Source organism: Balaenoptera borealis, assembly GCF_965194805.1.
Source record: "Balaenoptera borealis genome assembly, chromosome: 2".
Lineage (NCBI taxonomy): Eukaryota > Metazoa > Chordata > Mammalia > Artiodactyla > Balaenopteridae > Balaenoptera > Balaenoptera borealis.
Genome location: NC_138867.1, coordinates 116,219,840 through 116,240,955, shown reverse-complemented (window position 1 = coordinate 116,240,955; position 21,116 = coordinate 116,219,840). Strand labels below are relative to the sequence as shown.

The window sequence follows — 21,116 nt, the reverse complement described above, 5'->3', positions numbered from 1 at the left end:
GTGAAGCCATCTGGTCCTGGGCTTTTGTTTGTTGGAAGGTTTTTAATCACAGTTTCAATTTCAGTGCTTGTGATTGGTCTGTTCATATTTTCTATTTCTTCCTGGTTCAGTCTCGGCAGTTTGTGCATTTCTAAGAATCTGTCCATTTCTTCCAGGTTGTCCATTTTATTGGCATAGAGTTGCTTGTAGTAATCTCTCATGATCTTTTGTATTTCTGCAGTGTCAGTGGTTACTTCTCCTTTTTCATTTCTAATTCTATTGATTTGAGTCTTCTCCCTTTTTCTCTTGATGAGTCTGGCTAATGGTTTATCAATTTTGTTTATCTTCTCAAAGAACCAGCTTTTAGTTTTATTGATTTTTGCTATTGTTTCCTTCATTTCTTTTTCATTTATTTCTGACCTGATCTTTATGATTTCTTTCCTTCTGCTAGCTTTGGGGTTTTTTTGTTCTTCTTTCTCTAATTGCTTTAGGTGCAAGGTTAGGTTGTTTATTCGAGATGTTTCCTGTTTCTTGAGGTAGGCTTGTATTGCTATAAACTTCCCTCTTAGCACTGCTTTTGCTGCGTCCCATAGGTTTTGGGTCATCGTATCTCCATTGTCATTTGTTTCTAGGTATTTTTTGATTTCCCCTTTGATTTCTTCAGTGATCACTTCATTATTAAGTAGTGTATTGTGTAGCCTCCATGTGTTTGTATTTTTTACAGATCTTTTCCTGTAATTGATATCTAGTCTCATAGCGTTGTGGTCGGAAAAGATACTTGATACGATTTCAATTTTCTTAAATTTACCAAGGCTTGATTTGTGACCCAAGATATGATCTATCCTGGAGAATGTTCCATGCGCACTTGAGAAAAATGTGTATTCTGTTGTTTTTGGGTGGAATGTCCTATAAATATCAATTAAGTCCATCTTGTTTAATGTATCATTTAAAGCTTGTGTTTCCTTATTTATTTTCATTTTGGATGATCTGTCCATTGATGAAAGTGGGGTGTTAAAGTCCCCTACTATGATTGTGTTGCTGTCAATTTCCCCTTTTATGGCTGTTAGTATTTGCCTTATGTATTGAGGTGCTCCTATGTTGGGTGCATAAATATTTACAATTGTTATACCTTCCTCTTGGATCGATCCCTTGATCATTATATAGTGTCCTTCTTTGTCTCTTATAATATTCTTTATTTTAAAGTCTATTTTGTCTGATATGAGAATTGCTACTCCAGCTTTCTTTTGATTTCCATTTGCATGGAATATCTTTTTCCATCCCCTCACTTTCAGTCTGTATGTGTCTCTAGGTCTGAAGTGGGTCTCTTGTAGACAGCATATATATGGGTCTTGTTTTTGTATCCATTCAGCCAGTCTGTGTCTTTTGGTGGGAGCATTTAATCCATTTACATTCAAGGTAATTATCGATATGTATGTTCCCATTCCCATTTTCTTAAATGTTTTGGGTTTGTTATTGTAGGTGTTTTCCTTCTCTTGTGTTTCTTGCCTAGAGAAGTTCCTTTAGCATTTGTTGTAAAGCTGGTTTGGCGGTGCTGAACTCTCTCAGCTTTTGCTTGTCTGTAAAGGTTTTAATTTCTCCATCAAATCTGAATGAGATCCTTGCTGGGTAGAGTAACCTTGGTTGTAGGTTTTTCTCCTTCATCACTTTAAGTATATCCTGCCACTCCCTTCTGGCTTGCAGAGTTTCTGCTGAAAGATCAGATGTTAACCTTATGGGGATTCCCTTGTGTGTTATTTGTTGTTTTTCCCTTGCTGCTTTTAATATGTTTTCTTTATATTTAATTTTTGACAGTTTGATTAATATGTGTCTTGGCGTGTTTCTCCTTGGGTTTATCCTGTATGGGACTCTCTGTGCTTCCAGCACTTGATTAACTATTTCCTTTCCCATATTAGGGAAGTTTTCAACTATAATCTCTTCAAATATTTTCTCAGTCCCTTTCTTTTTCTCTTCTTCTTCTGGGACCCCTATAATTCGAATGTTGGTGCGTTTAATGTTGTCCCAGAGGTCTCTGAGACTGTCCTCAGTTCTTTTCATTCTTTTTTCTTTATCCTGCTCTGCAGTAGTTATTTCCACCATTTTATCTTCCAGGTCACTTATCCTTTCTTCTGCCTCAGTTATTCTGCTATTGATCCCATCTAGAGTATTTTTAATTTCATTTATTGTGTTTTTCATCATTGCTTGGTTCCTCTTTAGTTCTTCTACGTCCTTGTTAAATGTTTCTTGCATTTTGTCTATTCTATTTCCAAGATTTTGGATCATCCTTACTATCATTATTCTGAATTCTTTTTCAGGTAGACTACCTATTTCCTCTTCATTTGTTAGGTCTGGTGTGTTTTGACCCTGCTCCTTCATCTGCTGTGTGTTTTTCTGTCGTCTCATTTTGCTTATCTTACTGTGTTTGGGGTCTCCTTTTCACAGGCTGCAGGTTCGTAGTTCCCGTTGTTTTTAGTATCTGTCCCCAGTGGGTAAGGTTGGTTCAGTGGGTTGTGTAGGCTTCCTGGTGGAGGGGACTATTGCCTGTGTTCTGGTGGATGAGGTTGAATCTTGTCTTTCTGGTGGGCACGTCCACTTCTGGTGGTGTGTTTTGGGGTGTCTGTGGCCTTATGATTTTAGGCAGCCTCCCTGCTAATGGATGGGGCTGTGTTCCTGTCTTGCTAGTTGTTTGGCATAGGGTGTCCAGCCCTGTAGCTTGCTGGTCATTGAGTGAAGCTGGGTCTTGATGTTGAGATGGAGATCTCTGAGAGATTTTTGCCGTTTGGTGTTACGTGGAGCTGGTAGGTCTCATGTGGACCAGTGTCCTGAGGTTGGCTCTCCCACCTCAGAGGCACAGCCCTGATGCCTGGCTGGAGCACCAAGAGCCTTTCATCCACACAGCTCAGAATATAAGGGAGAAAAAAATAAAAAGATAAAAAGAGGATAAAATAAAATAAAATAAAGCTATTATAATAAAAAATAAGAAAAAAAATTATTAAGAGTAAATGTATTCAGAAAAAAATTTTTTTTAATTTTTAAAAATAGATTTATTAATTTTTTTATAGTAAAAAATAAGAAAAAGATTTTTAAGAAAAAAATTTATTAAAAAAAATTTTTTAATTTTTTAAAATAAAAAATATGAAAAAACTTTTTAAAAAATTTTTTAATTTCTAAAATAGAAAATACGGAAAAAATTATTAAGAAAGCATATATTAGGAAAAAAAAATTTTTTTTAAGTAAAAAAAAAAAAAAAAAAAGGACGGACTTAACCCTAGGACTGATGGTGAAAGCAAAGCTATACAGACAAAATCTCACCCAGAAGCATACACATATACACTCACAAAAAAAGGAAAAGGGGAAATTAATATATCCTGCTCCTAAAGTCCACCTTTTGAATTTGGGATGATTCGTTGTCTATTCAGGTATTCAACAGATGCAGGCACATCAAGTTGTTTGTGGAGCTTTAATCCGCTGCTTCTGAGGCTGCTGGGGGAGATTTCCCTTTCTCTTCTTACAGCTCCCAGCGTTCAGCTTTGGATTTGGACCCGCCTCTGCGTGTACGTCGCCTGAGGGCGTCCGTTCCCCGCCCAGACAGAACAGGGTTAAAGGAGCAGCTGCTTCGGGGGCTCTGGCTCACTCAGGCGGGGGGAGGGAGCGGTACGGAGGAGGCGGGGCGAGCCTGCGGCGTCAGAGGCGTCGTGACTTTGCAGCAGCCTGAGGCGCGCCGTGTGTTCTCCCGGGGAAGTTCTCCCTGGATCACGGGAGCCTGGCAGTGGCGAGCTGCACCGGCTCCCGGGAGGGGCGGTGTGGAGAGTGACCTGGGCTCGCACACAGGCTTCTTGGTGGCGGCAGCAGCAGCCTTAGCGTTTCCTACCAGTCTCTGGGGTCCGCGCTGTTAGCCGCGGCTCGCGCCCGCCTCTGGAGTTCGTCTAGGCGGCTCTCTGAATCCCCTCTCCTTGCGCGCCGCGAAACAAAGAGGCAAGAAAAAGTCTCTTGCCTCTTCGGCAGCTGCAGACTTTTTCCCGGACTCCCTCCCGGCTAGCACCAAAGCCCGAGCCTCAGCTCCCAGACCCCGCCCGCCCCGGCGAGTGAGCAGACAAGCCTCTCGGGCTGGTGAGTGCTGGTTGGTGCCGAGCCTCTGTGCGGGAGTCTCTCCACTTTGCCCTCCGCACCCCTGTGGCTGCGCTCTCCTCCGCGGCTCCGAAGCTTCCCCCCTCTGCCACCTGCAGTCTCTGCCCGCAAAGGGGCTTCCTAGTGCCTGGAAACCCTTCCTCCTTCACGGCTCCCTCCCACTGGCGCAGGTCCCGTCCCTGTTCTTTTGTCTCTGTTATTTCTTTTTTCTTTTACCCTACCCAAGTACGTGGGGATTTTCTTGCCTTTTGGGAGGTCTGACGTCTTCTGCCAGCGTTCAGTGGGTGTTCTGTAGGAGCAGTTCCACGTGTAGATGTATTTCTGCTGTATCTGTGGGAAGGAAGGTGATCTCCGCGTCTTACCGCATGTATCTTTTTGAATTAGTTTCGTCTTTTCTGGATTATATGCCCAGGAGTGCGATTGCTGGACCATATGTTAGTTCTATTTTTAGTTGTTTAAGGAACCTCCATACTGTTCATAGTGCACCAATTTACCTTCCCACCAACAGTGTAGGAGGGTTCCCTTTACTCCACACCCTCTCCAGCATTTGTTATTTGTAGACTTTTTGATGATGGCCATTCTGACCAGTGTGAGGTGGTACCTCATTGTAGTTTTGATTTGCATTTCTCTAATAATCAGCAATGACGAGCATCTTTTCATGTTCCTGTTGGCCATCTTGCTGTCTTCTTTGGAGAACTGACAACTTTAACAGTGACTGAGTCATCACAGTAAACCACAGTAAAACATATGAAGGTATTTGTAATTTAGAAATTTTCCATCAAAAATGGTCAAAATTTCTAAAAATTTCTCAAAAGGCTACACCTTCATGTTGGAAGAACACTCAGATGTAGAGCAACACGTTCCCTGCGTGTACCTGGTAAATGAGCCCTTCTGCAAACACCCCTTCCAGGATCTTTCTTATGGAGCTACTGCAGGTGATGGCGACCATGAACTGACGCTTTCCAGTCCAGAAAAAGATTTAGGTTCTAGTCCTGTAAGCATCAAATGTTGCCTAAATAAATGCCAAATTTACTCTTCCCCAAGGCCTGCAAACAAATACTAAAACTTTACCAAGGGACATTTTAATTTTTACTAATTCACATTGGGAAAGGTTATACATGAAGGTGGGCATCATTTGTCACTTCATATATGTAAATGATATATCTACATATATGATATAAATGATAGCTTCCTTTGAACATGCTATTTAAATCTGCCTAACCAAAAAGTCCAAACAGGGATTTTTCTCTCCAAGGAATGTTAGCGACTATATCTAGCAGCGTCCTGCCCCTGCTCCCTCTTTTCCTAGCTCTGCAGGCTTGAAAGCTCGATCTGCTGAGATAAATCCTTGCAGAAAACCTCATGACCTTCTGGGGTATAATTGAGGACCTTAGCTGAGAAGGCCCACTTTGTACCTCAGGTGTAGCTGCTGTTGGCTATTTATATCCTGAGCTGGGGGGAGAGCAGGCAGGGCTGAGAATAGCCTTCACTTAAAATATCGGCTCCAGCAGATGTCATCAATTACACTGGGTGCCGCTCAATAAAAATGGGAGGTTACTATATCAGCGCTGACGCGGCCTGGCGCAATATAAACCACTGGCATGGAAGAAGAGATTGGGCGTTTCATCTTCCAGAAAATAGGAGGATTGCCGAACTCCAGTGGAGATTGTCAGCTGCAGAGAGAAGTCGTTTCCACTCCCAAGCTAAAAAAGAATCCAACGTGGTTCAGGCAGTTTTGTGGTTGGGGATGACTTTCAGTTTATAGAAATGGAACTTGCTGGAAAGCATGTTAGAGGGCCAGATGACAAGCATGTTCTGAGATGGAGGTGGAAGTGGCTTCATGATAGAGGTGGGTGTGAAGTGGGCTTGAAATGCAGGGGGAGAAAAGGGGAAGGAAGGCCATACACGGGGGATTCTGGTAGAGAGTAGCCAGACAGGGGGATTTGAGGCAGGCTGTGAAGGGCATTTCATACCAATCTATGAAGTTTAAACTTTGTTTTCTTGGCAGTGGGGACCCATAGAAAGTTTTTGAGCAGAGGAGTGACAGGTTGAAGGCAATACTTTAGAGGACCTAGTTTAGTGGCTCAACAGCAGTGATTCGGAACCCAAGACACACCTGCTAAATGTTGCCCCTCCTACCGACTCTTAGGTAACTTCTCCATTGCATCATTCACTGTCTTGGATCCCTGGGCTTTGGTCACAGATGGTCAGACTTAACCATTCAGCTCTGTAGCTTCACCTCTGAAATGCCCTGTAGCTCCTGACTGCCTCAAGTATTGGTGTGAATAGTAAGGACACACGTAGTATTCAAGAAATAGTTACTTCCCTGTAATTGCTCTTTCTGCTGAAGGATAGTTACTGAACTTTGAACAACAGGGCTTCACAGAGCAAGCACTTATCATGTAATGACTTCAAGGTAGTTAGAAGAAAAGCGCCTGGCTGGAGGTCTCCTTCCACAAGGCTGAAAACGTCTTTAACGTGTTATCTTTAAGAGGATCACGAATGCTTCTGTCAGCGGAGTATAATAGCTATCACCTTGAGGCTTTTCTAAGAATTCTCTCGGAGATTTGGATAAAGTAGTCTATCCTTTTTGATTGTAATGCCACATCTCCTCACAGAAGGGACAGACTGGGAGTTCAGAATAGAAGGCAACAATTATTAACTCAGGTGAGGAATTTCCTTTGTGAAGTCCACAAAGACAGATGCCCTGCGGGGAGCTGGACAGGCTGTATAGTTCAAGAGGGCAACTGGCAGATGCAAACGGCTTCCTGTCTTATATGGGCAGGAGGAGTGGAGGCCCTCAGAGTGGACCTCTGCGGGAGGCTGGCCGAGCCTGGAGGGCTCTGGAGTGATTCCAGAGTTTTGGGTGGCCTCTGCCGCTTTTGCCTTTGGCACCTTCCCTCCACTGGCCCCTAGCAAACCTGGAGCACAGAGTGGGTGTTGAGCAGACGTGAGTTTTATGCTTCTGAAAGTGGCATCTGGTCCAGCAAGATGCTTCCCCAAGAAAACAGTCCCTGCGCAAATAAGTTTGGGACACACATATGCTCTGTTCATCTCGTGGAGATTCACAGTGTTTGTTAGCAATTTAAAAGCTCTAAGAAGTCTTTTAGTAAAGAAGCCCATTTAACGTACCATGTGCTAAATTTGCCTTTGACCACATGCTTTTGCTGTTATTTTTTTCACACCATACCTGTCATGTCCCCAGCAAAAGTGGTATCTTCTGTGGGATACACTTTGGTGAGTGCAGTATGGGGTCCCGGGGTTTGTAGTCAGATTCTCTAAATTTGGAACTTGACTCTGCCAGTTACTAGCTGTGTGATTCTAGGCAAGTTGCTTAACCTCTCTGATTCTAAGCCTTCCCGTCTGGAAATGGTAACAATAAGAGCACCGAGAGGATTAAATGAGTTAATGTGTCTGGCAGATAGCAGGCGCTCCGTTAAGTGTTGTTTTAGCCAGCAATTGATCTTTTTCGCTCCCTCCTCTTCCTGTCTAGCTGCCTTTCCATGTTGCTTCCCTCCTTTCCCAAGCAGGTTTTCTTTCTTTCTTCTTGTATTCCCTCATGGGGGCGCTCACAGTTGCAATGCTCTGGCGCTCCCGGGCTAAATTAGAGCTGACCTGTCTTACACTAGGCAAGTCATTGCCGTTGCACCTCCACATCCTCATTATTGGGGCTGAAAAGGTTCAGGCACTTAATGCTCATTCATTCATTCATTCATTCATTCAACAGGTACCGAATGCTGATGTTTAAACCCCCTACGCTAGATAGTAGGGACCACACTAAAGAAGGTCTTTCTTGGGACACTCGGGATTATAAATCATTAGTCATCTGTCCAAGTTCTCACACCAGCACGGAGTGTGTGTCCGTACTGGGGGTGACGGGGTGGGGAGCAGGGACAAGTGCTGGTGGGGGTGGGAAAGTGAAAAGTATTGGCCTGGGAAACTGGGAAGCTCATATGATGTCAACTGTTTACCCTAGTGACACAGGGCAGTTTTAGTCGGGATGACAGTTTTTGCGACCCCCTGGCCTCACTCAGTCTGTGTCTGTTGACTGCGGATCAGGGTGCCCCCAGCCTTAGCTGATCAACATTCCCTTCGGGGAGACGCTGAGGATGCAGTCTCACAGATCCTCTTTTTCCTTGGAGTCGGGTGGCTGATGAGGAAGGTTATTCAAAGGGCCTGGAGGGGAAAGAGAGAATTGGTTGAACCACAGTACTGTGGTACAAAAATAAAAGGTGTTGCTTTGGGGATTCACTGAGGGGAGGGGATGAACAAGGAGCAAAGTGAATTCTAACAGGCAGCTTCAAAACTTCTAGACCAGTCCTTTGTGAAAAAGAAAATCAGAGCTTATTCATAATGCTTTTGCCAAGTAAAAGGTTTTTATTGTTGTTGTATTGCGGGGTTGAGAAGGTAATTTGTGTATAAAAGCATTGCATCACTTTAATATAAAATTCTGATTACCTGAAGATGTCCGAAGTGATGGAATGCAAATTAATCTAGGTTCCATACTGCAGCCATGGTCTGCTCAGGAAAGAACCCACTGATGTACTTGGGTAAGAAGTTCCACTTGATGGGACAAACCATTTTAGGAAAGATGGTTGAAGGGGATTTATCATGGAACTTTTTCTGAGACGAGTGGCTTCCTTTAATGTGGAATAAATGAATGTTTGAGGTAAAGTGTGGAGGTGTTGGTTTAAAGGATAACGTTTTTCCTTCTGGAGTGAATATTAATCATTTTTCCTCCAGAGCGGCCTGGCTGTGACTAAATCTCAGATGATGCTGGTGATCTTCAGAGCAGAATATGAACTCGTAGAAATTGATCTCCAGATAAAAGTAAAGCTCCGAAAGGCAGGGTCCCCTTTCATTTATGCTGTTCACTTGAGTAGAATAAAAGAAGAAAAACCTTGCCCTTTGACTTCCAATCTATTATACCAAGATCCTGACAAGCTCAAATCCTCACCAAAGCCCCGAACTGTTTTCAGGCGAAAATTCTAAAACTTGAAAGGAGAGAATTCTTCCTGTGTTCCAGCCGTGTTTCTGGAGCCAGAGCCCCGTGGACCATCACAGCAACATGTTTTGTCCAAATTTTAAAGAGCTCCTGGGGGAGCCAAGATTGCTTATTTCTAATATTTTTCTTTAGAAGGAGATTTCTTTCCCTCTAGATTAATCTGAAATTTTACATGATAGGCTTTATAGAAATCTTAAATCCCCATAGCTTTCCTCTTGATGTGGAATTTAACCTCACCCCAAAAGGAGCCTCTGATTCGCATTTGTAGGGCCTTGAAAATTTTTCAGTGTTTAAAGATCTGTTCATCCTATCTGATCCTTCGGGCTACTGATTCTCAGAGGCAGCTGGCCTGGTTTGTGGGAAGCATCTTAATTTTCTCCGGGTTCCCTCATGTTTGGTCTGGTTGGTTCCTCCCTCTCACCTCGGCCTTTGCACATAAGTTAAGGACCATTCTCTCCCCTTAACAGAAATACCTCCTGTTATTTAAAATTACCGATTCCTGCCCCAGACATTCACACCTCACTCCAGCCACCTCAGCCTCTCACCTCCTGCCATCTCTTCTTCTCTTTCTTGATTATGACCATACAATGGTTACTATTTTTAAAAATTTAAAGTATTGATTTTTAAATTTTCCAAGTCAATTCTGCCAGAGAAGCAGCAGAAAACTGTTAATTCAAATATTGGTTTGCTCCTCGTTTAACTCAGCCTATCTGCTTTGAAGTTAGATCAAGTTGAAAGTTTTATCTTCCATCTCTGGCTGCCTTTGCCTGTTTGCTTATTTTAAGGAAATAAAACATCAGATATAAGACTGAAATCCCCCAGGGGCCCCTCCTTGGTCCTCTTTCCCATTTTCTTTTCTTTAAAGGTGACCGTATCGTTAACATGCTTTTCTTTCCATGTTCTTGTCCTTTTATGTCATACGTGCATGTCTACAAACACTGTTATACATATAGAAATGAGTGTTTTCTCCTCTAACCTGTTTATTTCACTGAAAATCGTTTTCGATTGGTTAGCTGTCGATACAGTTAATTCCTTTATATTGTGATGTTCTGTGGTACTAATATGCTCCAATTTATCCACTTATTCCCCTGTTGGTGGACATTTATGTTGTCTCATTTGCTTTGCTGTTGGAGCTGCTTTCTCCTAGCATTTCTAACACATGCTGACTGATTCGTCCATCCAGCCCCTTGGCCTGGAGAGTGTGGTGTCCCCCAAGGGAGGGCGAGGTGGGACAGGACTCTGCCACTCTTAAAATGTGCGACTTCAGGCAAATCACTGGCCTTTCTTGACTTCCGTTTGCCCACCTCTGCGATAAAAGGGGTGGGCCAGGTGGCCCCTGAGGTCCTTTCCTTCTGATAGCCAAGCTATCATGGTTTCAGGCAATGTAGAATCTGTGTATGTTTTCCTCATGAAGGAAGGAAAAATGAAAAATTTGAAGTCTGATGCTCTTATTTCAAAGGTCACAGTTTAACCAATGAGGTATGAATATCGCTTCAATAAAACCAATGGAATTAAATGAGCCTTTTAACCATCAGGGGTGGGGAGGGAGGCTCAGAATAAAAAGCAAAAAGGACCAAAGCAGGAGGTACTTTGTTTTCTGACAGAGTCCTGAGGGCACTGCAAGAGGTGGAGGAAAGAGCCAGGGTTTAGAAGGCTCGAGTTCGAATCTCGGCTCCCCCGTGAATGTGGGACATCCACTTGAGGCATCTGACTTATCTAGGCTAACGATATCCATCTGGTGGACATTTGTGACGACTGTGTGAGCTCATGATTGCAGAGAGCTGGGGAGTTGGTATGTGGCGTGTGCCCAGGAAAGCTCAGTTTCTTCTCGGCTCAGCCCTGCCGGGGACCCCTGTGCAAGCTCCATCTCCTCACAGGAGCCGGCCGCTGTGGATGTTAAGTTCCCTGCTTCCTCTGGCTCCTCTAGCAGCTGCCAGCACCCTGGCCCTTGAGAACCAAGGAGCCAAAGCCATTCTGGGTTGTGTTCCACCCTTTGGATGGAATCACGAAGGCTAGTAAAATTTCCCGTGCAATTATGGGGCGCTGTGGCTTTCTATTACTGTGTTTAAGAGGTTCTTTTAGCACGAACAGATCCATTTAAAAGACATGTTTATCACCTTTCCCCAAACTCATAAAACGTAGTGTTAGTTTTATAAAAAGAAAAAAAAAAAAAAAAAAAAAAAGCCAAACCCAAACCTTCGGCTATTCCATCTGCTAGAACAACAGCCCCTGAATTAATTACATAGTATTTGTTGAGTCCTAATGAAACAGCCTTGGTTTGGGGAAATTCTCAATAGGGGAAAAAATGTCAGTTGAATTTTTAAATGGATCAGTAATGCTGGTTAAATTGTCCTCACTGGAGACCACAGAGTGGATGAGAGCATTTTCCCAATGGGAGATGGCTGCCGGAGAAGCACTCGCCAGAGTCACCTGTGCCCCATAGCGCTTCTGCCTAAGATCCAGAGTTTTCTTCTGTTAAGTTCTTCAGTGTGTGTTATGTAACACTTCATTGCTGGAGGCCTATCCAATGTTTGTCCTGCCCTAATAACCGTGTATGATGAAAGGCAGTGTGAGGTATTGGGAGGACCCTGGGCATTGCAGTCTCAAAGATTGAGTTCAGCTCCAGCTCTTCCCTCTAATAACTGTGTGTACCTAGGCAAACGCTTCACTTCTCTGGGCCTCAATTTCCTTATCTGTAAAATAGAAATTATGATGTTTTTCCCAGCTGTGACATGAAGGGTCTGTAAAACTCTGGATGTAGTGCCTGATCCAGTCTTATTATCACGTACATGAGAAAGGCAATAAGGCTTTGGTAAAAGGAGGAGGGTTGGTGTTTTGTTCTGGACTCTCAGTGTGAGAGGCTCTTAGGGGTTTTGATGTGTCTGCTTCTCCCTTTTGGTGTGTGAGCTAATTGATCAGTGAATTGTTCCCTGATCACTTAGTAGGTGCTGAGTTGGTTTCATGCAGGAACATGATGAGGAATGTGACGGCAGCTTTCTTCGGGGCGCTTGTAGTCCGTGTAGCCGAGACAGAGACAGAGGGACACGTGAAAAAAAATAACCCAGGGTGTGTGCTTGGGACGCCCAGACAGAGTCTTGCAGATGGGGGCGCTCAGGGGATGGGAGAGCCAGCCCTTCCTGGGTGGGAGTCAGGAAAAGGATGATGGAGAAAGTGACCTGGAGCCTTTCTAAGGATGGGTAGATGCTGGGAGGTGAGCTGGAGGGACAGCCTCTGACGGAAAGAAACGTTTCCTGATGGGTGAGACTTCGGTTACCAAAGAAGTGAAGTTTGATAGGATGCTTTAAAAAAATACATTTATTAAGAGAGAGGAAGAAAATGTAAGTCATGACTTCAGTAGGCTGCTTCTGTCTGTCGCCAGTTATCTCTCCAGATCCTTCTGATGTTGAAATACCCCTAGAGTGGGGACTGCAGACGGTGAGGTAGGTCTGGTGCAGGAACACTGGGGGTGGGGCGTGGGGTCTGGGACAAGCCAGCACCTACTCCACCTCCAGAGAGTGACCGTGACCCGGCTGTCGCCGAGGGTGGTCCTGAGGGTGCTGGGGCCCAGCATCGCCAGGACTTCTGCTTGCTGCAGAGGAACGAGAAATGAAGAAGTCTTTGTATGTGGGTACAAACTCCTTATTCGTCAGTATTAGCAAATAAATCCATTATTTAAAAAAAAAAAAAAAAAAAACGAGAAGAGGGTAAACATGTCCTTGGACTGTCTGTGGATTCTCCTAGAGGAGAGCCGAGGGTCTCGTTGTCAGACCTCGTCTCTCGCCTGTGGTGTGTAGGCTCTGGAGGCTGATGAGTCCTTGGGGTGCCTCTGACCTGGAACAGCAGGGTGGCCCGAGGGTAGAGGCAGCGCCTGGCGGAGCAGGGGCACGCGGCCTGGATGGAGTCATTGTTGCCAGGCTACGATTAGATGCCAGGAGGCCTGCAGCCACGTGTAATGAGCAGGGGAGCCTGAATGCTGGGCCGACCTCTGGGTTATTATTGCTGTTTCTCTGCGGCCTCCCACACCACTTGCAGATGGATTGTTTTAATCTCGAGAAGAGGGAAACACACCCCTGCCCTCCTCTCACGTGCATTCAAGCACTCACACAACTCACACGAAATAGAGTGCTATGGGGATTTAGAGACACAAACCGTGTCCCAGAGAGCCGGAGCCAAGTCCCTTTGATCTTGTGGTGATCATGTGAGGCGCTGAGTCTCCTCGCCGTGGGGCAGCTTGGGGCAGGGCTGTGGGCAGTGCCATCCCTGAGGAGCCCTCAGCAGGAGGTGAATGCTGTGTACAGCAGTTGGCCCTGCGCTGCCCCTGCTCTTCCTTGGCCAAAAAATATTGGTAGAAAGGGATCAGAAAGGTGGGAAATGTCAGATGCCCTGAATGCCAAGAGGAGAAGACCCCCAGTTAGGTGGAGGGTGGTCCTTCTGAGCCAACATTCTAGCGACGAAGTGGCCCAGGGTTTGTGCCACCCACGAGCCCTGGCCTCTACTCCAGCCCCTGTCTTTCCCCCTAACTTCAAAATGTGGAGATAACTTCACTTGAGTTCTCCTGCTATATTCACTTCAGGTCTGTAAATGCTCAGTTTCCGTGCAGGAACTTACTTGAAATGTCACTCAGCTGTCCTCAGATTTGTAACCAAATGATGGTAACCTGACATTTCTGTCTTTTTTAAAAAATATGTTTTTTCTGTCTCATTCATGAAAGGGTAACTTTCAGGAATTTATAATATCAGGTAATAAATGAATAGATGACAGTATTTGGATCTAAGGAAAAAATGTGAGTGAATTAAATAAAGCTGCAGCAAGGGTAACACTCAAAACACACGCACAGTACATTTCTGTGCACTTCTAGAGCGGGCCCTGGGGCTTCCTAATAACCAAAGGAAGGAAGGAAGCACACGGCCTTATGTGCCCAGGAGATGAAAAAAAGGCAGCTTTTCATGAGAAATACAAGGTGTTCCTGGTATGGAGACCAGAGATGCCTTCCTTCAGTGAGTTCTCAAAAAGGGAGTTGTGTGGACATGGACCACTTTCTTGACAGTGTCTGACAGTAAATACCACAGTAAATTTTTACCATTGCTTCCTCCAGGATCTCTCGGTGTATGCCAGTGGCATAGTGCCAAAGTGCAGTTCTATAAGGTAATTCGATGATAAGCCAGGCTAATAAAGAGTACACAGTCTTCTAAAGGTCTGGCTTGATACATGGATAAAATTGACAACATCCGGAAGAATGGATGGCCTGTCTCCATCAGAGAATACTCTGATTGTTTTGTTTCTGGTAACTGATTAGCATTGGGAACAGAGAGTTCTGGGCTTTTCCTGGCAGAAACAAGGAGTTCAGATCATCTGTGCTGCCAATTAGTGGAAGCAAATGGGTCTCCTTCATCAGCCAAGTGGTGGGTAGAGCCAATGTCCTCAGTCAGACATGCAGAATCCAACCCAGAACTATGATACCTGAACACAGAGTCACCTTCCTGCATGCCAAGCCTGTAGGTGAATTCAGACCCACAGACAGTGGATGATTATGAACATCAGCGTTCTGCCCTATATACCACTGGAACCACAGGGGGTCACAGAGATGTCACATGGGAGCTTTATAATGTGATTTAGGCTTTACGAGGATGGGAAATGCTTTCCTTGCACACACTTATATATTTACACCCCTGTTTCTCAAATGTGGGCAGATGCTGATGTGCTCAATAAAATTGACATTTTATTTAGAGGTATTACCTTTACGGTTACCTTTATGGAACTTACGGTTACCAGGGGGGAAGGATGGAGGGGGGAGGGATAGGGAGTTTGGGATGGACATGTACACACTGCTGTATTTAAAATGGATAACCAACAAGGACCTACTGTGTAGCACAGGGAACTCTGCTCAATATTATGTAACAACCTAAGTGGGAAAAGGATTTGAAAAAGAATAGATACATGTGTATGTATAACTGAATCACTTTGTCGTACACCTGAAATTAACACAACATTGGAGTATCAACTGTACTCCAATATAAAATAAAAAGTTAAAAAAAAAGTATTACCAAATTCATATTAGATTTAGTTGTTATGAGATTCTCAGCCATCAACAGAACTATTAGCATGATAGCTACCTTTGGAGGGTGAAGGGGAGGGTGCCGTTTACAGGTGTTTTTTGACAGTTGAAAAGGGGTCCTCATGGTAGAAGGATTTGGGCATATTGCCACAGCACATAGACACAGGAATTTTATTCCGGAATATTTTCAAACAAGTGTTGTGAAGCACTCATTGAGAACTCAATAGAAACTCATAGAATGCCTAATTTTCAGCCGTGTCTCTTCTCAGCAGTACTGCTAGGATAAATTATTTGAAAAATAAAGATATATATTTTTCCCTTAGGAAAAAATACAATTTGGGGGTGTGGGCCATATAAGTGTCGGCAGGCATCTGCTAATAATGATGATTTTCACTTTTAGAGAGGTCAGTCCTTTCTGTTAGTGATGGGCCTGGAGGAGAAAGTCCCAGTTAGTGATGACAGAATTACACTGCCAGATTAGGGGTGAACATTCATCATTCTGTTGTCACAGCAAGGTGTAGATTTCTTCATCCAGGAAAGGTTTCAAGTGCTTTATGTATAGTTTTGAAAGTAGGAGTGGGGTGATAAGACACAGGGATGTGGGCCAGTCGCCATATTAAGCCAGCACAGCGCATGGCGTTTTGAACTCCTTCTGGTATAATAGCTGCACTTGGATATTTGTTGGGTTGCTTGTGGAGAGGGAGTTGAGGACGCCGTCTGGCTCCTCAGGACAGCCCTGGAAGCAGTGGGTGGGAGTTGCAAAGTGACGGACTTTGGCTGAGTTCAAGTTTGGCTGTTTTACAGCCCAAGCTGTGTGGGGACGGGATGGGCCACCTCGGGGTAGGTGGGGGTAAAGTCACCATTGCTGGGATATGCACACCTAAGACTGGCCAACCACCTGGTTGAGGGAACCAAACTCTGGATGGGGGCAGGAGCACTTACCATTGACATGGCTTCTGACTTTGAGTTGATGTAGTTCTAAGATAAGGCAGGTCTGTTGAGAAGCGATCATTTATTTTATAATAGAAATTATCCCCTCTAGGGTTTACTCAAACAACTTGCCTGATTGGTACATCTGAGGTGGATTCAGTTTACCAAAGCTATGTCTGCGCAGCTGTGTATAGATTCCTGATCAGTAGGTGGGGTTGATCAGAGGTGATTGAAGCCTCATTCATTGCAAAGACAAGGGACTGAGAAAGTAAAATGGCTGGCTTACTGGGTGTTCCTAGTAAAGGAAAGTAATATAGCTAGTCAGTTGAAGGCTTCGGTTCCTGCATTCCTGCACACTGCATTTGAATAGATTCTGTTGTCTTTGGCAAGAATGGCTGGGGAATAAATGGCCCTGGTGCTATGTTTTATTTTGCCAGAGCCATAGATACAGGCATAAATTTCCAAATGCACTGTGATTTATCAGCATGAGACTCACGTAGAGAGATCGGTGTCCTCTGTGGAGAAAGAAAGGTTTTTGTCTTACATTCAGATGATGGAGCAAGGGGGAGTGAATAAAGTGGGTCTGGGGAAGCCTTCCTCTTCACAGAGAAGCCAGGGAAGGCCTGTAGGAATAGATTAGGCTGGTCTCCGCCCTCCAGGAAAGCCTAGAACCTGCCATGGGCTGTTGTCCAGATTCAAGTCTAGCGCCACATCCTTGGATCCCCTCCCACAGCCCCAAAGGCATGCTTTGACAAACGCCTGTCATCTGACTGAGCTTATGTTGTTGGAGAAATCTGCAGTGCAGGCAGGATTAAATGTGGTTTTGTTAGCATATCAAATGATGACTCTCGAGATATTTAGAACCTTGTGCTATCTCCGACACCAAGGAAGAGACCCTGCAACTCTCAGATAAAGATAAAGCAGAAACTAACAACAACAACAAAAAGATGGATTCTTGTGTGTTGGGAAAGTATGTGCCTAGTGTCAACACTGAGCGGTCTGCTCTGGAGGAAAAACGGGAGGGACCATCCCTGCCTCTAATGCCATTCAGGCTGAGCCATCAGGTCAGGGGAGGGAGGTGGGGTATCAGTCAGAAATGATAATGCCCACGCCTTGCTTTCCCTCAGAAGCACTTGGGAAAATCAAGGGCTAGCACGTTGAAAGTCAAAATTGTTGTCTTCAGGGGGTCCACCTCCTTCTTTATACTGTCCCATGGAGAACACAGACTCACTAAATTGCATTCGACACCTTTTCATTGAACGAGCAGAGTTGCCTTGAGCCAAAGTGGAGCCCAAAAAGTCCTCCCGAGAGGGGCCTGGTGAGTCCCCACTGTGCTGTTGCTTCTCCGGAAAGCAGACTCGTCGTGTAACTAGTCTTTACTTTTACCAAACTGCTTTGGTAGAGTGATGATAGAAAAAGTCATACACTTGGAGGCTGGGGACTAGTAAAGCACTTGTCTAAATATATTAGAGAACGAGAATAAGGCAGACCTAGGATATAAACTCAAGCCTATCTAATTCCAGGTTCCTACACTACAGTAAAATCAGTTCATAGATTTTTCTGCTTATATAATGAAATAGAGTACAGAAAGGACCTAGCACATATAAAGTACTTAACAAATGTTAGGAAGACTTTAAAAGGGAGGAGAACAAACCATGATTGGTGGCCTTCCCTTATCTCAGACTTTCTTTAGTAGTAGTTGTTATTACAGTAGCAGTCATGATAATATTTACAGCTAGTGTTTATTGAGTGCTGACCATCAGGCATTTGGCTAAAAATTTTACATTCATCGTCCCAGTTAAGACACTTCTGGTTGAATATGAGGTTAACCTGTGGGTTTGTCATAATGGCCTTTATTATGTTGAGGTATATTCCTTCTATACTCATTTTATTGAATTTTTATCATAAATAAATGTTGAAACTTGTCGCATGCTTTTCTGCATCAATTGAAATGATCATGTGATTTTTTTTTATCCTTCATTTTGTTAATGTGGTGTATCATGTTGACTGATTTGCAGGTTGAACGACCCTTGCATCCCTGGAATAAATCTCATTTGATCATGTTGTATGATCCTTTTAATGTGGTGTTGTATTCGATTTGGTCATTTTTTATTGAGGAATTTTTGTATCTATGTTCATCAGTGATTTGGGCCTGTGATTTTTCTTTTTTGTGTGTTGTCCTTGTCTTGTTTTGGTATCAGGGCAATGAGCCTTACATGAACAGAGGAATCAGGCGAGTTATGAAGGGCCCGTTTATCAAATGTAAGGCGTTCAGGTGCAAGAGACCACGGACCGACCCAGTGATTCAAGAGCAGGAACAGGTTAGAAGGGGAGAGCTTGGTGACCCAAAGGAAAAGGATTACGTCACTGAACGCAAAGTTGGAGTAGAAACATTTGCATGTTTGCATTCATGCTGTGCCCCCAGCAACAGGTCATTATAGCCATGAAACCCTGCCTACTTGGTCTGGTCTCAGGAGGTAAGCAGGGATCAGACTGGTAGTTCTTGGGTGGGAAACCAGGTGAGATTGGTCTGCTTAGCATCAGCATGGATCCAAGACGGAGTCATCCTATCCTAGATCTAAACTGTGAGTCCACTTTATGACCTTGGGGAGGTTACTTAACATCCCTGACTTCAGTCTGTAGATTGGAGAAGGCTAAAACTACCTTATTTGGTTGCAGTCAGAGATTAATTGAGCAAAATGTATATGAAGGTTCTACTTTGATGCCTGCCCATGGCAGGAGCTCAGGACATGTTAGATCCCTTCTCTCTAGTTGATGGGCTGAGTATCAGTGGAGCTGAGTGCCCATGGCAAAGCAAAGATGCTGGGAGGTGCGCTCCAGGGAGTTTCACAATTGACCTGGCAAAGCGGGGGAGGGGACCGGGCTGTTCTCCAGAACTGCACACAGAAGTGAGTTCTCAGCTGGAGCACCAGTATTTGAGTCCTTGGGGATTTGACAGATAGACATTTTTTGCAAGGACATCATTTATATACCATTATGGAAATCACCAAGACTTACCCTCCCCCACCAAACAAAAGAAAAGAAATGATAATGCCAGTCGTCTAGTTAATCGTGCTATAGGAGCTTTTCTGTAGAATATTCTTAGCTGTTGGTATGTTCATAACTCTGTGGTTTATATTTTCTTCTTTGTATGTTTTCCATTTTTCTTAGAGAACCATGTTTTCCTATATAAGTGTGATTCTTTAAATGTACAAAATGGAAAGTTATCTGGGTGGTATAACTTTTCAGATAGTATGGAGGGAGATAGGTGAATTGTAACTAAGAGCAAATTTTAGTTATTTCATCTCTTGGCTATTTGACTATTCCTTTAAGTATTAATATTAATACTATAATATTATAATAATTTGCAAATAGTTTGCACCAGGGCCTTTGCACGTTCTGTGCCCTCTGCTTAGCATATTTCTGGCCCCCTGTCCAACACATCCCTGAGGTCTCAGTTTATGTCACTTACTCAAGGAAACCTCCTGTCATTGACCCTAGACTAGATTAGATCACACTCTCCTAATAGTCTATGCTTTGCATTGTTACACAGTTGTAGTTTAATAATTTTTCAGAATTATTTACTGTTTATATCCCTGGTAAACTGTGATCTCTTCGGGACGAGGCTTATATGTCTTGTGTACTTCTGTATCTCCAGGGCCCGGTGTAGGGCTGGGCACAAAGTAAGTGCTGAGTTAATACTAGTTGGAAAAAGTAGTTACTGTTTATTGAGCACCTATTGTATGCCAGTACTATCTAGCCCTCTTTAAAAAATGTATGTGCACAGGCATATAACCATTAATACTTACAACTCTATAAAGAAAACAGGTTCTTCCCATTTACAACTGGAAAACTGGGTTCAAATCTTGAGAGTAGAATATTCAGGTTTAAAAAGGGTTCAGGAAATTCATAAGTAGTCATCTGGAAAAGTATTCATGATATAAATGTGAAAAAGCAAAACTGTACCTAATATGATTTTACTTATGTGAAACAAAGTGTTTATGTATGTATATAACTGATGAATGTGCTTGTATTTGCGTACAAAATACCTTAACACCAAATTGTAACCATTTATCTCTGAGGAATGGGCTGGGAGGGGCATGAGCAATTTTACTTTGCAGTTTTTCATATATTGTCATCTAAAAATTTTTATTGTAAGCCTCTCTTTTTTTTTTTTTTTTTTAATTTATTTTTTATTTTTTATTTTTTTAATGCTATTCTTGTCTGCTTACATTCTTTTTTTTTTTTTTTATGTATGTATGGCTGTGTTGGGTCTTCGTTTCCATGCGAGGGCCTTCTCTAGTTGCGGCAAGCGGGGGCCACTCTTCATCGCGGTGCGCAGGCCTCTCACCACCGCGGCCTCTCTTGTTGCGGAGCACAGGCTCCAGACGCACAGTCTCAGTAGTTGTGGCGCACGGGCCTAGTTGCTCCGCGGCATGTGGGATCTTCCCAGACCAGGGCTCGAACCCGCGTCCCCTGCATTGGCAGGCAGACTCTCAACCACTGCGCCACCAGGGAAGCCCTAAGCCTCTCTTTTTAAATAAATAGAGAAAGAAGACGCCTTGCCTAAGTCCACGTAGGTGGTTTGGTGATTGAGGGGGGATTTGAACCCCAGCCCACCTGGCTCTATAGCCTGGGTTCTGTTCCCGATACCTTTGATGTGTCTGCAACAGTAGTTTCAATACCCCCCAGAGAACATTTGGCCGTGTCTGTAGACAGTTTTGGGTTTTACACTGTGGGGGGCGGGTGCTCCTGGCATCTGTGGGTTGAGGCCAGGGGTGCTGCTAACGTCCTACACTGCAAAGGACAACCCCCAGTCTCCACCCAGTTATCCACCCCACCAGGTCAGTAGTGCTGAGGCTGAGGAAGCTTGTTCCAGAATGGCGTCCTGTCCTATCCTGATTCTGGTGAACTTGGTGCCCAGCTAGGCCCCACAGGGCCATCAGCCATGTGGCCAGGGGATGCCCGGCCCTGGCCTAATGAGCCCTGGTAGCAGAAGGTAATTTCGGTGCCCAGTGGAAA

The 21,116-nt window shown here is 44.0% G+C and overlaps 1 protein-coding gene across 1 annotated transcript in view; it reads left to right on the top strand.

Moving 5' to 3' along the window:
- The window catches only part of SPOCK1 (SPARC (osteonectin), cwcv and kazal like domains proteoglycan 1), a 550,861-nt gene that overhangs the window by 261,848 nt on the left and 267,897 nt on the right, over positions 1–21,116 (top strand). The gene's annotated exons all lie outside the window — the stretch shown is intronic.